The 14,280-nt window shown below is 49.9% G+C and overlaps 1 protein-coding gene across 3 annotated transcripts in view; it reads left to right on the top strand.

Annotated features, from left to right (window-relative positions):
* The window catches only part of Zhx2 (zinc fingers and homeoboxes 2), a 136,315-nt gene extending 125,591 nt beyond the window's left edge, over positions 1–10,724 (top strand). For 2 of the 3 annotated variants that reach the window (XM_063231148.1, XM_063231149.1), the window contains one exon: positions 9,525–10,724. The gene's annotated coding sequence lies outside the window, so the exon portion shown is untranslated. Of the gene's footprint in view, positions 1–3,218; positions 3,402–9,524 lie in introns of all 3 variants that reach the window. The other variant, XR_010041245.1, reaches the window with a different exon arrangement.
* The last annotated feature ends 3,556 nt before the right edge of the window (positions 10,725–14,280 follow it).

Here is a 14,280-nt window from a genome sequence, read left to right as displayed (position 1 = left end):
CCTTTGGTTCCTCCCCATGGAAGACAGGAGAGGAGTCGGGCATGGTTAGCTGTGTGAGCAGCTCAAGGGAAGGCCTTCCGGAGACTCCACCAGCAGACACCACCCCGGCAGTGCTCCTCTGGCCTTGCCCGGTAGCCTCACTTGCTAGTTAGCACCTTATGGGAGTCAACTATTACTACTTCCGGTTGGTTATTTAATACTGGAGATTCTCAGCCTAGCAATTCTCACCATGCTTTGGGGAGCTTGTAGCAACCTAGCAACCACGAAATGCAGCCCCCTCATTTTCCAGCGAAGACTGAAGGCCCCAAGGAGATGAGGTAAGCAGCTCAGACACATTCCTAGTGAGTTACTCAGTTCATTCACACATCAAGTATTTGTGGAATGCCGCGGTGAGCCAGGCTCTGAGAGGTGGTGGTCTCCAGGGCATCTCTGCCTTTGTGGTGCCCACAGTCACAAAGGAAATGAGGCTGGAGTCAAGCAGTCTTAAACCAAACCGGAAGGGAGGTTACCACGCTGGCACACTTCCTGAAGGAGAGGCACTGCATTTACTGTCTCGGAGGGGTATGGTTGTCTCGGGAGGTGACTCCTTCTTTGTTGTTTACTGTTTGTTAAGAGCATAAAACAGGGGATCTGATTTAGGTGTTGGGGGAAGGCTTCTATGAAGGGGTCGTGAATGAATTTAAACCTGATTCCCAGTTCGGAGCATTGAGCCAACACGTAGGAGTGGCTTGGTGGAAGGAACAGAGTCCCAGGCTAAAGAAACGACACACTGCCCTGGGGCCACAAGGTGGACAGCATGGTGTCCCCTGCCTGCCCACACCCGGTCAAAAGCCAGAGAGTTAGGTGAATTCGCGTGCAGTGGAGAGTAGAGATGTACCTCATTTTACAAGCTGAAGATTTTGGTGAGTCTGTAGATACCATCTTTCCAACAGCCACCGCTCACTTCTGTCACAGAGGGGGCACATTCTGGCAACTGGCTCAAACTTACACACTTTTTCTTATTACTCTATTACGGTCACCTGTGACCTCTGACCTCTGATGTTACTATTGTCCTGTTTTGGGGTGCCATGAACCCCAAAGCTGTCTGAGACACCAAACGTAGCTGATGAATCCTGTGTGTGCTCTGATTGCACCACTGACCACTCAGTCCCCGTCCTTGTCCCTCTCCTACGGCCTCTGCATGCCAGAGACACAAAATACTGAAATTAGGGAAATAAGAACCCTACTGTGGCCTCAGCTGAAGAACCACGTCTCTCACTTTAAACCAGAAGCTAACAGTGACCAAGATGAGTCAAGAAGGCAGACAGAAAGCCGAGACAGGCTAAAGACTGGGCCCTGTGTGCCACACAGTTAGCCAAGCTGTGAACACAACCGAAAAGTTCTTGAAGAAAACTGAAGGTACGACTCCAGCAAACAGGAAGGCAGGGAGATAAAACAGCTGAGTTACTGTTACAGAGAGTGTGCCAGTGGGCCAGACAGGGACCGAGCCGATCCCAAGGTTCCCTGAAGCCAAACCCTAATCCAGACCAAGGCCTAACTCCCATCAACTCTGACGGCTGAGATGAGGAAGCTGCAGAGGAAAAGTGGGAGCCTAGCAGGGGTTAGTTTGTGGGACTTGGGAAGAGAAGTTGTGCCCGTAACATAAAAGTGTACGGTGGAGCCTCAAGTGTTGCGGAGAAGCTGCAGGAGGTGACCAGAAGACCTAGCTAAGCCAAGGAGGCCACACTGATGCACAGCCTTTCTGTGAGAAAGTATTCTCGATGAAAGTGGGCTATCCAGAACTTTCCCAGCAAGGCAGGAGCTGGCCAGGCTGACCCTCTTCTTGGAGTTAATATGGCTGGTGACTACATGGAAGCCAGTGCTCCTTTGCCATTCCAAAGATCTAGAGCACGTAAGAACTATACTAAAACCCATTCTACATGTGCTCTATCAGTGCTCTTAAAGCAGTAAAGCCTGAGCAATAGCACATCTGTTCATCTATAGTCAGCATCTGCAAGGCTAACAGTCTATCCAAGACACATACTTTATAGGATTGTTTTATAATCACCCAGAGTCAAATGCAAGAGTACAAGAAATCTGCCCACATACTAGAGAGCCAAAAGGCCTTGATCCCACAGCAATGTCCTGAAGGAGTCCAGCTGAAGACCTAGAGCCCATAGCAATGTCTTCCATGAGTCCAGCTGAAGACCCAGAGCCCACAATATCCCATGCAAGTCTGTGTCAAGGATCTGCATTGGGAAGACCCAAAGCTCAGTGTTAGAAGCTAGAAAGTCTGCACCAGGGGAATGAAGGACCTGTGCCAGCAGGCTGAGGGATCTGCACTGGAGCCAGGAAGTGACGACACTCAAGATAAGGACCAGGGCTTCCCTGGAAAGAACCACAGCCGCTCTCAGTGACAGCAAGGACCTGAGTTCCTCCATCAGTGAGAACAGCCGAGTTCATATCAGGAAGCCAGCATGACGAGCTTCTCCAAGGGATCAAATGCACATCTTTCCCTCTGGTTCTACATTTATGCTGCCGGCAGCCTCCACACATAGCACCACGCTGATTCACTGAGCTGCTGCGTATTACAAGTTGACCATTAGTTGTTAATCTGCCGCATGCTTTCCTGAGTATTTTAAACCCACTGTTTGGATATACCGCTGAGAAAAAGAGATTCCTTTGAAATATTACTGTTTGCCAACAATGTGTCTGCCCACCCAAGAGATTTAATGGAGTTGTATGAGATTAATATTGTTTTAGTACCTGCTGGATAAGATCTGTCCTTGTGACAGCACAAGGTTTAGGGGGTGGTGGACAGCTGAGAAGCAGCGGGTGGGTTTGAGAGGCCTGACTCCCAATACGAAAGAAGCTGAATGTTGGTAAAAGCTACCACACAGCGTCACATGCTGCAGAGATATGTTCCACTGCTGGAAGGAAGAGTTATCAGTGTGGCAAACTTCATGTTTGTCTTGTTTTAAGGAATTTCCACAGCAGCCAGCCTGCAGGGACCATCACCTGGCTCACTCTGCCGCAGCCAGCACCTAAGGAGGACCCTCTACCGCAGAAAAGCTAGAAGGCACAGCTGATCATTAGCACTTTTGAGCAGTAAAATATTGTTAAATTAAGATATACATATTTTTACACACAGTGCACACCTAATGGACTACAGTATAATGGAAACATCATTTTTATATGTGCAGGAAAAATAAAAATTCATATGTCTCGTCTTATTGCAGTACCCACTTTGCTGAGATGGTCTGGAATTGAACCTGCAAAATCTACCACAAATGCTGCATGTTCTACTTTTCCTCTGGCTCAGCCAAAAAGCAGATTCTTCTGTGCTTACATCCCTGGAGAGAAAGTTTGACCCCTGGAGTCTATGAGAAAGGAGCAGAAGAAAAGTCAATATGCAAAAGTCTGTAGGTCTAACTTCTCTAACCTAATGGTAACAGAGGCTGGGCAGTAGAAATTCTACATGCTTTTACTTTTTACTTGGTTTCTGTATTATTGAGTTTTTATAACCTCAATACTTAGGATATTCATCAGTTACCTGGCAAATAGAACCTCAGTGCCTGGATGGCTTAAATACAAATTTATTTTCTTCACAGTTAGAGATCAAGGTGCCGGGAGGGTGGGCCTGAGGATGGCTGGTTGTCTTCTCCCTGGCCCCTCTCACAGCGTCCCCACCCCTGGAGTCTCTCTCTACTGGGAAAGCCCTCAGTTTTATTAGGCCAGACTTAATGACTCCACCCAGAGTCACCTCCTCGAAGGCCTTACCTCCGCACACAGTCATGTTAGGGGTCAGAGATAGGGGCTCAACATTTGCATTTAGTCTCCATAACTGAGACTGTCTGGTGCCAGGGTTAAATGAGGTCATAAATGAAAGCCTCAAGTTCTGTCACTGAAGTTAGAGTCTCAGGTGCTGCCTCTGAACTTGCTCCTGGCTCTCCAGAGGAAGAAGCTGGCCACCTGCCTCCTGCCATTCCAAGTTGACTTGTTCCCCTGGGCCCTGTTTGTGTGCACTCACGCCAGGCAGTGTTACTTGCATCTCAGAGAACTGCCGACAGAGTCTGGGGCTGTGACAGGAGTACCAGCAGAGTGGTGCTCACCACTCGGGCACTGCCCCAGCATGTCCTCACCGATCCTCATGGTAATGCTCTGAGCTGGCGTTAGTTTCTGCATTTATGAGGAGGCAGTAAAAGTCACTTATCCAAGGTCATCAGGGAAGAAAGTGGTAAAGCTAGGATCAAACCCAAGCCCACAGATATAATCATTCCAAGAATTTGCCCAATGTGGTGAGGATACACTTCCATGGGCTCCACTAGACCATGCTCCTGGTGGAGAGGGCAGGAGCAGCTGCTGGCGTCTTTGATGCCTAGTGCCACCGAGCCTCCCTGACAGTCTGGTGCTGTGTGTCTCAGCAACTCCTGCTGAGAAGCTCTGCCCAGGAAAGGGAGATTTGGCTGTCTATATCAGAGCTGACCCAGGCTGGGGGTGACTCAGGAGGGTGAGTTTTCCCAACACCTGGAATTTGCTTAACCCTATATGCCAACAAATCTGCTTTCTCAGTTCTAATTTAAATCAAACCTTGCCCTCTACCTGCAATAAAAGAAATAAAAGTTTGGTTCATAAATATTACGAAGGCCAGGTATGGTGGCACATGCGTGTAATCCCAGCAGGATTGCCACAAATTCAAGACCAGCCTGAACTGCATTGAGAGTTTAGAGCCAGCCTGAACTACAAAGAGACTGTATCTTGAAGGAAAAAAAACAAAGAAATAACAACAACAAAGTATATATATGACATAGGTGGACAATAGAGAGTATTTGCCAAGAGTAAGGGCAGGGGCCAGAAATCTGGCGTTCTGTAAGGTAAGTTCCCAAAGTCTACTGTACAACATGGTGTGCACAGCTGACAATAAAGTGTTTAACACTTAAAACGGTGTTAAAGGGTAGAGATTGCATGTTAATTGCTCTTATTACAAAAAAAAAAAAAAAGAGAGAGAGAGAGAGACAGGAAGATTCACAAAGAATCTCTGAAGGGTCCCGATAATTTTATTACTGGATTACGGCGGTAATAACGTGAGTGTATGTGCTATGTTCACGTTCACCAAATTGTGTGCATTGATTATGTACAGCTTTGTGCGTACCAGTTATAACTCAATAAGTGAGAACAAAAATAAATAAATAAAATAAAGCTGCCAGAAAGAAAAGACAGGAGGTCTAGAGGAACTACTAGGATATTCCCAACGAAAGCAGAAGCCACGCCCCTCTGCTACGTACTTCGCCTGGGGAGTCGGGGGGCGGGAATTCTAGCGCCTGCGCAGTGCTGCGTACCCCCCTCCAGTCGGGTCCTGGCACGAGCACACATGCAAAGGCCCACGGGAACCCTCCCCCGCCCCGACCTGACAGCTTAAGAGCCCGGGTGTGGGGGCCAACACTCCCCTCCTCTGCTCTCCGGTGGCAGGAGTGGGGCCCAGCCCTGCATAGCCACGTGGCTCCATGACGCCTGTCATTTGGAGCCTGCAGGACGCAACCCTCAGACGGAGGCGCCGCCTTGCTTGTCGTCTCTTCCCTCCTCTTGCCCGCGCTTCCCCCTGAGCACAAGGGCTGCACAAGGCTGGACTGTGCTCCCTCATGCTATGCGCCCGAGCACCGCCTCCTGGGGCGCCCTTGGGAGCAGGGCATTACTGAGAGGGAGCTGCAAGGGAGGATGCTGAGAAGGACAGTGCCACGGGGAACTGCACGGAGAGATGTGGCAGACAGCCTCACCAGGCAGCCCTCCCTCAAACAGCCGCCAAGGCCCTCCGTGGAAGATTACAGGGAGAAGACAGCAATAGATGGGAAAATCACATGGTAGCAGCCACAGAGCGCCGCGGACTTCAGATTGCACCGGTAATCAGCTCCCACTCTAATAGAGAAGTGTGGGGTTAAAAATAGGAAAGCAGTGTTGTGGAAATATAATCACCATCTCAGTGTTTGCCTTTCTCTTTGGTGAGTGCAGTGTTAGTTTCTTAAACGTCCCCAGGGCCTTAGGGAAAGCCCTATGGGGAAAATGAGAGAAAAACGAAAACAGAAAGCTATCACGTGGAAAAAGAATGTAATTTTTTTTCATGTTTCCCCAACACATAAAATACTAGGGAAGCAGACTTTGCTGAAGAATTAAGCAATACTGTGACCACAGTGAACTGTTCCCATGGCGGCTGTGAGAAGTGTTAGTGGACGGGTCAGACACCCTTGAAGGAGAGACGTCCAGTGGGTACTGAAGACTTGCAGTTTCCCTGCAAGACTGAGATCCGGTGGCCTGCATGAGGTGACCCAGCCGGGCACAGGTGCTAAGCTGGTTGAATGTGATTGACCTCCTAGAGATGCCCAGGGGAATTAGCAAAGCCACACAGCTGAAGTACAGTGATACCCTGCCCAAAAAAACCAATTGCCACTGTGATAGCACCACACTTGCTTCCCATTCCCCATTATTAACAAGCACATGTTGAGTGCCCTGTGTGGACCAGACACTGCGGGGAGGAGGTGGCAGGACCAGCTCCGCTCATGATGGGAACAGTCCCTGTCCTTCAAGGCAGTCTGATGTTTTCCTGTGACGGTCATGCCCGAGAAGCCACAGCACAAGAACATTTGAACAGATCCGAACGCATGTGGGACAAAGGCCTTCAGGGGAGTGGCGCACCAGTGTTTGCCCAATCTGACATGTGACGGTGTATGGGGGACTGGGAGGAGCCTGATGTGAGAGCCAGTGAATCCGTGGTAGGGGACAGTGTCCCCCAGCACAGCCCAGGCTGCATCCTGGGGACCTGGGAGGAATGGGCCTTGTCCTTAGGCACCTGGTGATGGCAGTGAGGGGAGTGACGCCAAGAGACATAGAAATATCGTCCCGCATGAGAGAACAGCTTAGGCCGGACAGGCCAGGGCCTCCTCTAGGGGCCTGAGGTGGAAACTCGTTCAAGGCAGAGCACCCATTGCTGGTGAGGAGGGGAGTTTGGAGGCTGAAGCTGGATTTGTCTATGCTGCTGCTTCCAAGTGCACGTGAGGCCATGAGAGATGCCTGCCCAGGTCAGCACCCCAGACACTGCCCAGAGTGACCTGAGAAACCCTTGCATTGGACAGGACATCAGGCTTACCTGTGGGGTGCACTGCCAGACACCCCCAACAGTGCTCGGGTGTCTTCACAGCCTCGATCTGAGAGTGCCATCAGCTCCACAGCCTGAGTTCTGCCCAGCACACACGGCCTGGGAAAAGTCAAAGGCGAGAACCCAAGTACAAGTGGTTCCAAAGCTGCTCCCTGGGCCTGGAAGCACCCATGCATAGCTACAGTCTGCAAAAACCAGCAAAAAAGTCATGGCTTTGTCTCCTTTCTGGGTCACCCTTCTGGTCTTGCAATCAGTTCAGCATTTTTCTAAACTGTTACATTTGTTTGGAAGATTATGCACATTTGTCCATGAGAAATTACACAAAGAATCATGAAAACATTTTGCCAAATAAAGAACCACCTTCGTATTGAGGTTTAGCTGGAAAAAAAAACCAGGAGTTTGCCATTCACTGGAAGAGGCTGTATCACTTAAGAGACAGAAGTGCACACATGCACACACACACACACACACACACACACACATACACACATGTACACACCAGTAAGTTTACACCAAACCCTGCTCAGTATTTCTTGAGCTCCTGTCATACACCAGGACCTCCATTTTGCCTGCTTTGTGTGTAATCCCTGTTTAACAGAAGTGAGGCTCAGGGAAACTTAAGGAACCAACTTTGGGGCCCAGCAGGGAAGAGGCAGGTGCTGGGTCCCTGGCTTCTCCCCCACTCAGCAGCTCTTTGCTCTGCGTTGCTGTCCTGGGCTGGCCAGGCATTCTTCAGTTGAGCAGGGAGAAGGAAGAACAGCAGCTGTTCACACACCCGAGGACTTCCTATGTCTGAGGAACGGTTCCAGTGGACATGCAGCCTTCCGATTGCAATGAAGGACCCTGTCTGCAGGGGAATCCCTCCTTGGAGCAGAGAAAGAGGCCGACTATGGTTCACTCTGCCCACTAGGTGGGTTACATTTGGCTCTGCTTGGATCAGCAATAAGGGGAACCTCACTGGTACTCCGGCTCCTGTCCCTGAAGCACACATGCCCTTTCCTTGGCAGGAGGCTCGTCCACACTCATCCATTGTGCAGAGGTGCAGCTTTGACGTTGGGCTGGCCAGGCTGGAATGGACTCCACCACTTAATAGTCGCCTGATGTTAAGCATAATGTTAGCGCTCCAAGCTGCGGTTTCTTTGCTGTTAAATGGGTCTGGCAGGTTACAGTAAAGAGTAAATGAGACGGTGCCTGTTATCACTTGGCATTGTATCTGGTTCCCATTACGTGCAGCAGAAACGAGCTACTGTCATAATCCCAGTCACTTCAAATCTCTAGCTCAACTGCAATGCGTGATGCTGGCAGGATCGCCATTGGGGACCCCAATGACTCTCCCAAGGAATGGAGACGGCTTTCCAGATCATGCCACAGTGACCCACCTCTTCCAGCAAGGCCCAGTGTCTTAACACAGAATCAGCTGTGTAACACCCTGTGATCCAATCACCTTCCACAGGTCTTGCCTATGACCTCAGAGGCTCTAGGGACAGATCTAGACACAAGCCACACAATGTCTTTCCCAGGAGGGGATGCAGCTCTGAGCACCTACTGAGGACGAGGTCGTCAGCATGAGCATCCGGGAGGACGCTGTTCATGTCCCATCTTCAGACGGTGTCTATTCCTTCCAAGCAGGAGATGCAAATAGGACATGGAAGCAGTGAGCACTCCGGTAAGAGCACAGCCTGAGGGACCTGGCTCTGCCCTTGCCAGCCTGGTCTGTGTTCAGCTTCCTCACCTGTAAAATGGGGACAACAGTAACATTTATACATTCTACTGTTCATGAACATTTAATAGAATTACACTGGAAATGTCTGGTCATCACACAGCATATCCTGCCGTGGCAGGAAAGATCATGTAATGAAAGCCTGTGATACACTCAGCATTGCCAGCGGTTGCTGTTATTCCAAAAGCTGCTATCCGAGTCAACTCATGGGCTTGCCACAACTCAGCAAAGAGGGTACCGTCCTCAACCCCATTTTAGGGAAACAAAGAGCAAGCCCTGGAGAGATTAAGTTATGTGGATACAGCCCCAAAGCTACCCCATGGGACAGTCAGGAACCCACCAGAGCCGGCCCCTCCTCGGGGATCAGGAGAGGGCTCTGCAGTGCTGCAGCCAGGGCAAAAAACAGCCTTCATGCTCTTGGAAAGCCGGCCTGCAAAAGGGGCCCAGCCACCAAACCACCAACAGCACTGGCCATGCTCAGCAGACTTCTGAGCTGCTCAGGCCCCTGGTGGACAGGCGCTGCTCTCCTAGGCCCAGAGATAAGGCCCAGCCCCAGGACGGCCAGCCCCAGGAGGGCCAGCCCCAGGCCCGGTAGGGCCAGCAGAAGTGAGCGCTGCCAGCGCCACAGGCAGTGAGGGCCCACTCCGACTCACTTTCGCTCTCTCTGTCCCCTTCTAGGTGAATCCTTCAGAATTGTGCTGTAAATGGGACACTGTCTCGGGAAAGAAGAGAACTTCCCTCTTCACCGTAGGCCCCCCTCGCCAGAGACTCCAGGGGAACTGCCTCCAGTGCCTGGCGAGTCCCCCCATGGGCTCCGGAGGACGGATGGGAATTGTCCGTAGTGCCAAAGTCCTACTACTGTGTTTCCGGTGGGTCCTTGTACATAGCTGGCTCCTCCAACCTGGCCCCACCTCTTGCTGTACTGGAACTGATTTGTACTCTGTGGAAATTTTGTTACCTTTTTAATCAAGGGCCACTTCCTTTTCCAGCACTACCATTGCAAGGTTTTTCCAGGATCGAGGGCTAACCACATTGCTTTTCCCTTTTATATTTTTCTTTTATTAATTTAGGAGAGGGTGTGCTAGTATTAATGCCAATTATATCTTCTGGGTTTTAGGTAGGGAGAATTTATTTTTAAATGTAGCTTGGAATTTGGAAGGCTTCTTGGTGGAAAGGGCTGGGTTGGGCCTCTGTCTCAACTCAGAGTGGGTTTGCATAGAGTTGCAGACCTTCCAGTCAAACCCATTTTGTTTCTTTCCTGGCTGCTTGGGGATCCCTGCTGCACCCCACACAGGTTTTCCACACTGCCGAGAGGGAGTCTAACCTCACTCAGCTGTCCCTCAGCTGAGCCTGGTGTGGTCCCAGCTGCACTGCAAGGCCTGCTTAGCACCTTTTTAAAACCAGCAGAAAGACTCACATTTGTGAGCACCATCACTGAGATTACGAAATTGAACAAAAGATCTCCCTTTCTAGGTGGCACAAAGATAGAGAGCTTTGGGGTTCGTTTTTCTTCACTGCCTTTTCTCGGTGTGGTATTTGAGAAGCTTTGGCTTGACACCTCACCATGAATGGATACTGTATGTACGTGCGTGTGCGTGCGTGTGCATGTGTGTGTGTGCGCGCGTGTGTTTTGAGCCAGTTTTAGATACCTGAGTGCACTTTTTTTAGCTAGTGCTAACTTTTAAATAAGGAATACCAAGCGCCGTGTCTGGTGTACATGTGGCGATGACTCATGTTTGCAGCCCTTTCCCCCTGGACACCCCCTCTGTCTGCGTACACTGCACAAATAAAATGCTAGGGAGTTTGAATAAAACCGATTTTTCTAGCTCGTGCTCATTTGTTGTAACTCAATAAAGCAAACACTAACCATTTGTAGAACCTTTTCCTCTGTTCCTTGTTCTGCCTGCTGCCCCCTGGGGTTCCAACTCAGCTCCCGCCTGCTGCCAGTCCATCTTGCCCGCAGCTCTCACTTCCTTCGTGGAGAGGTCCAGCATCCCATGTGGGGCCTTGGAAACAGGCTGCTGATGTAGACTCTTCCTCGAGTCTCTGGTGCAAAGAAGGACGTTTGATACACACCCTCCTCCTCACCACAAACTGTTCTTGAAAATTCTGCGAAGAGCATGGGACTGGGTATCAGAAGACCTCCCTTACCCAGTCACTCCTGGGTGCTGAGATAGGTCAGTCCCCTCCCCTGGCCGCTCGGAAGTTTGCAGTCTCTCGTGTTCATGCGCGATGCTCATCTAGACCCATGCTTCCCAAAATCCAGCAGGCGCCAGAATCAGCAAGTCTGTGTGGGCTGCTGGGGAGAACGTGGCTAATGAGTTCCCAAGGAGCTACCAGTCCAGAGGCCTTCCATTGGGAACTCAGGAATGGACATTTCCTCTTTACAGGGTCGTGCAGACTCAGAACTGGTTTACAAACAAAGCGTGTGTTTATTCTTCAGACAAGGGAAGACACTTACCGCCTTCCCCACAATTCCAAAAATATAGGGGAAATCACAACCAGAAGAGCCTGGCCTCCTCGGCAGAACACCTCCACCTTCCTTCTCTCAGGGCTTCTCCCTCCTCGGGGCTCCTCTAACACCACACGCCTTTTTCCTCAACATAGTTTAGGGTCCATTGGGTTAACCTGCAGTCCCTCCAAGCCAAGACCAGGGCCCCTACAGTCTCCATAATAGCACACCGTTTCTAAAATCACCCTAATTCTCCTTAACAACTAACAAAAGAATTGAACTAGTTATCCAAAGATTAAGTGGGGGGCTGGGAATTTAGCTCAGCAGTACAAGCGCCTGCCTGGCAAGCGCAAAATCGTGAGATCAATTCCTGGTACTGAAAAAAAAAAGGATTTGAAAAAAAAATTAAATGGTAGCTATTGTATTTTAATTGAGCAGTTATTCTGGGTTAGACTTTGTGGTGAGATAGATATATAAATAAAGATAGAGCACAGCAAAAATATACATCAGGAAAATAAAAACGTACAAATATTTTAATATTGAATTTATTAAGATATCATGGAATTAATACAACTTACCTTTGGGCTCTACAATTATTAAAGCTATTCAAAGTGGTGGCCATAAAAAAGTTAAATTAAATTAAATTTTTAAAAAAGTGGTGGCCTTGAGATTCCAGATATGTATTAGTATGGCCAACTGCTCATGTGTATGTACATTTTTGATGGAATATACATATATATTTATATTATACACTTTCTTGTTTTATCTTTATAGCCCTCTAAGCTAGGACTGTGATTCTCATGTCATGTGTGACGTTTGGCCCAAGCCAAAAGCCACGTAGACACTGCCATGGAAACCTGTTTCACTTTTCAAGTGTCCCCCCACCCACTGCTCCTTGGAGAAGCAGCCCCTTTCCTACAGGAGTTGCTCACCAGCCCCACAGCACCTACTGGCACTACGGCCCAACCTGCTCCAGCCAAGGCCAGCCGTAGCCCATCTCCCCACAGCCATGATCCACATGGGCCAGGCAGGGGCAACTGAGCATCCTCTCGAGAGACGGATGCTGGGAGAGACGCGCTCACTCTACCCATCAGGGAGGCTAAATGAAGATGTGTGCCTGGGATGACTGCAGCTATTCCTGGCTGTGGGGAGGAGGCTGTCTGCACAAGTTAAAAGCTCAGAGAAACATCACCTCTGCAGAGTACTGCAGTGTCACAATGAGGTAAGCGGCGTAACGAAGAAGTCCCAAAACGAGGTGTTGCCAGTGGGATCATTTACTCCTGTCTCGGGCAGTAGTCAGAGGTGGCCCACAGCTAGTCCCTGCGGCCATCCAGGAGCCCAGGGTGACAGGCGGTTCTGCTGTCCCAGCCGGATGGAGCTTTCCATCTCTAGGCCAGAGTTGGCTACTTCAATTAAACTCCCCCATGAGGCCAAAGGTGCCCACAGCCCACTTCTACATTCCAGCCCTTGAGAAATGTGGAACGTGAGCACCTTTAGTTTAAGGTCTTGAAACAGAAATTGCCATCTGTTCATAGCCTGCTATGCTATGGTAACACCTAGCAGGCAGGAAAGCTGGCTGGGAGGCCAAACTGGTGGGTGAGCGGCTCTGTCCCTAAAGGGAAGAAAGGGAGATGGGGTCTCAAGGACAGGCGGCGTCAGCCCTGAGGGAGTCAGCTGTCTACTCGGTCTCAGTTCCCCTTCACCCTGCCCATCACGTGAGCCCGTACTGAACTGTCATTCATTTCACCTAGGTTAGGAGCAGGTCGGGTCTCTGGGACAGAGAGAATCATAACCAGTAAAATTCTGAAGTCAAGGCACAAACCTACTATCTATCACGTAAGATGGTGTCTCCAGGAGTCTGGAAACCACTCTGGATGTCAGTTCCTGACTGATGTCCAGCCTTAGAGTGAGAGGTCAGGCTCAGAGGCATGGTCTGGACCGAAAACGATCTCCCAAAGGCTCATGTATTCAGAGACGAGGCTTTGGAAGGTAATTGCATTCTGAGGACTTTAACTTCATCAGTGAATTAATATGTTGATGAATTCGTAATTTGATGGCATTCTTGGGTGGCATCTCAGTGGAAAGTTAAGGTGTGCCTCAGTGGAAAGGAAGGGCAATAGGGCTGTGACCTGGGAAATGCTCTCTCGTACCCAGCTCCTTCCTCCCCGCCTCTCTCTGGCCACCATCATGGGAGCCGCTTTCCTCCACCACACCCTCTACCATGACATTTCTGCCTCACCATGGCCCAAAAGTGACACAACAACCAGCCACATTTGGAAGCCTCTGAAACTGTGAGCCAGAAACTTGTTCCTCCAAAGGAAGTCTTTATCTTTTTACTTCATCAGGCAACAGAAAGCTGCTAGCACACTGGAGAGACTCGGTCTCCCCGTGGTGCTCTTCGATGCGTCTAGGACTGAATCAAGAAGAAAGGCAGAACAGAAGGACCGGAAGGTGTGCAGAAGTACGTCAGCTGAGGGGCCATTTGAAGTCAGGGAGAGTGGGGAGGCGGTAGCTGGAACTTGAGGCCACAGAGTCAGGTCGGGCCAAAAGGGTGAGAACAGACAAACGCCCGGGTGTACCTCTGCTCCTCTCAAGCCCAGGGATGTGGAGTCAGAAGGGGGGCGTTAAGAGTGAACCCTAGAGTCACAGGCCCGAGGGCAAATCCCAGCTGTGTGGCCATGGGGGAGTCACTCGCTCACACCATGCTTCACTTCCTTGTCTGCGAGGCAGTGAACCATCAAACCATCTCACACCATACCTGTTACCATAATGAGTTAGTGCGTGAAGCATGAGAACAACACTAAATTCTCAGAGACACTGTTGCTATTCCTAGATATGAAAGGCCTAGGTGAATTCACCCAAATTAAAATGCAGGAATTGGACTGTACAGGCCCAGCACTTCTGCTGTGAGGAATTCTAGTCCTTAGCTGAGAAACTGCAACCTCACAGCAGCATCTGCATCCGCTAACATCTTCCCTCACG

Source organism: Cavia porcellus, unplaced genomic scaffold (genome assembly GCF_034190915.1).
Source record: "Cavia porcellus strain 051 isolate PalLab524CR breed Dunkin Hartley unplaced genomic scaffold, mCavPor4.1 scaffold_19, whole genome shotgun sequence".
Taxonomy (NCBI): domain Eukaryota; kingdom Metazoa; phylum Chordata; class Mammalia; order Rodentia; family Caviidae; genus Cavia; species Cavia porcellus.
Note: the sequence above shows the minus strand (reverse complement) of the source record. Positions and strands in the feature narration are given on the sequence as shown.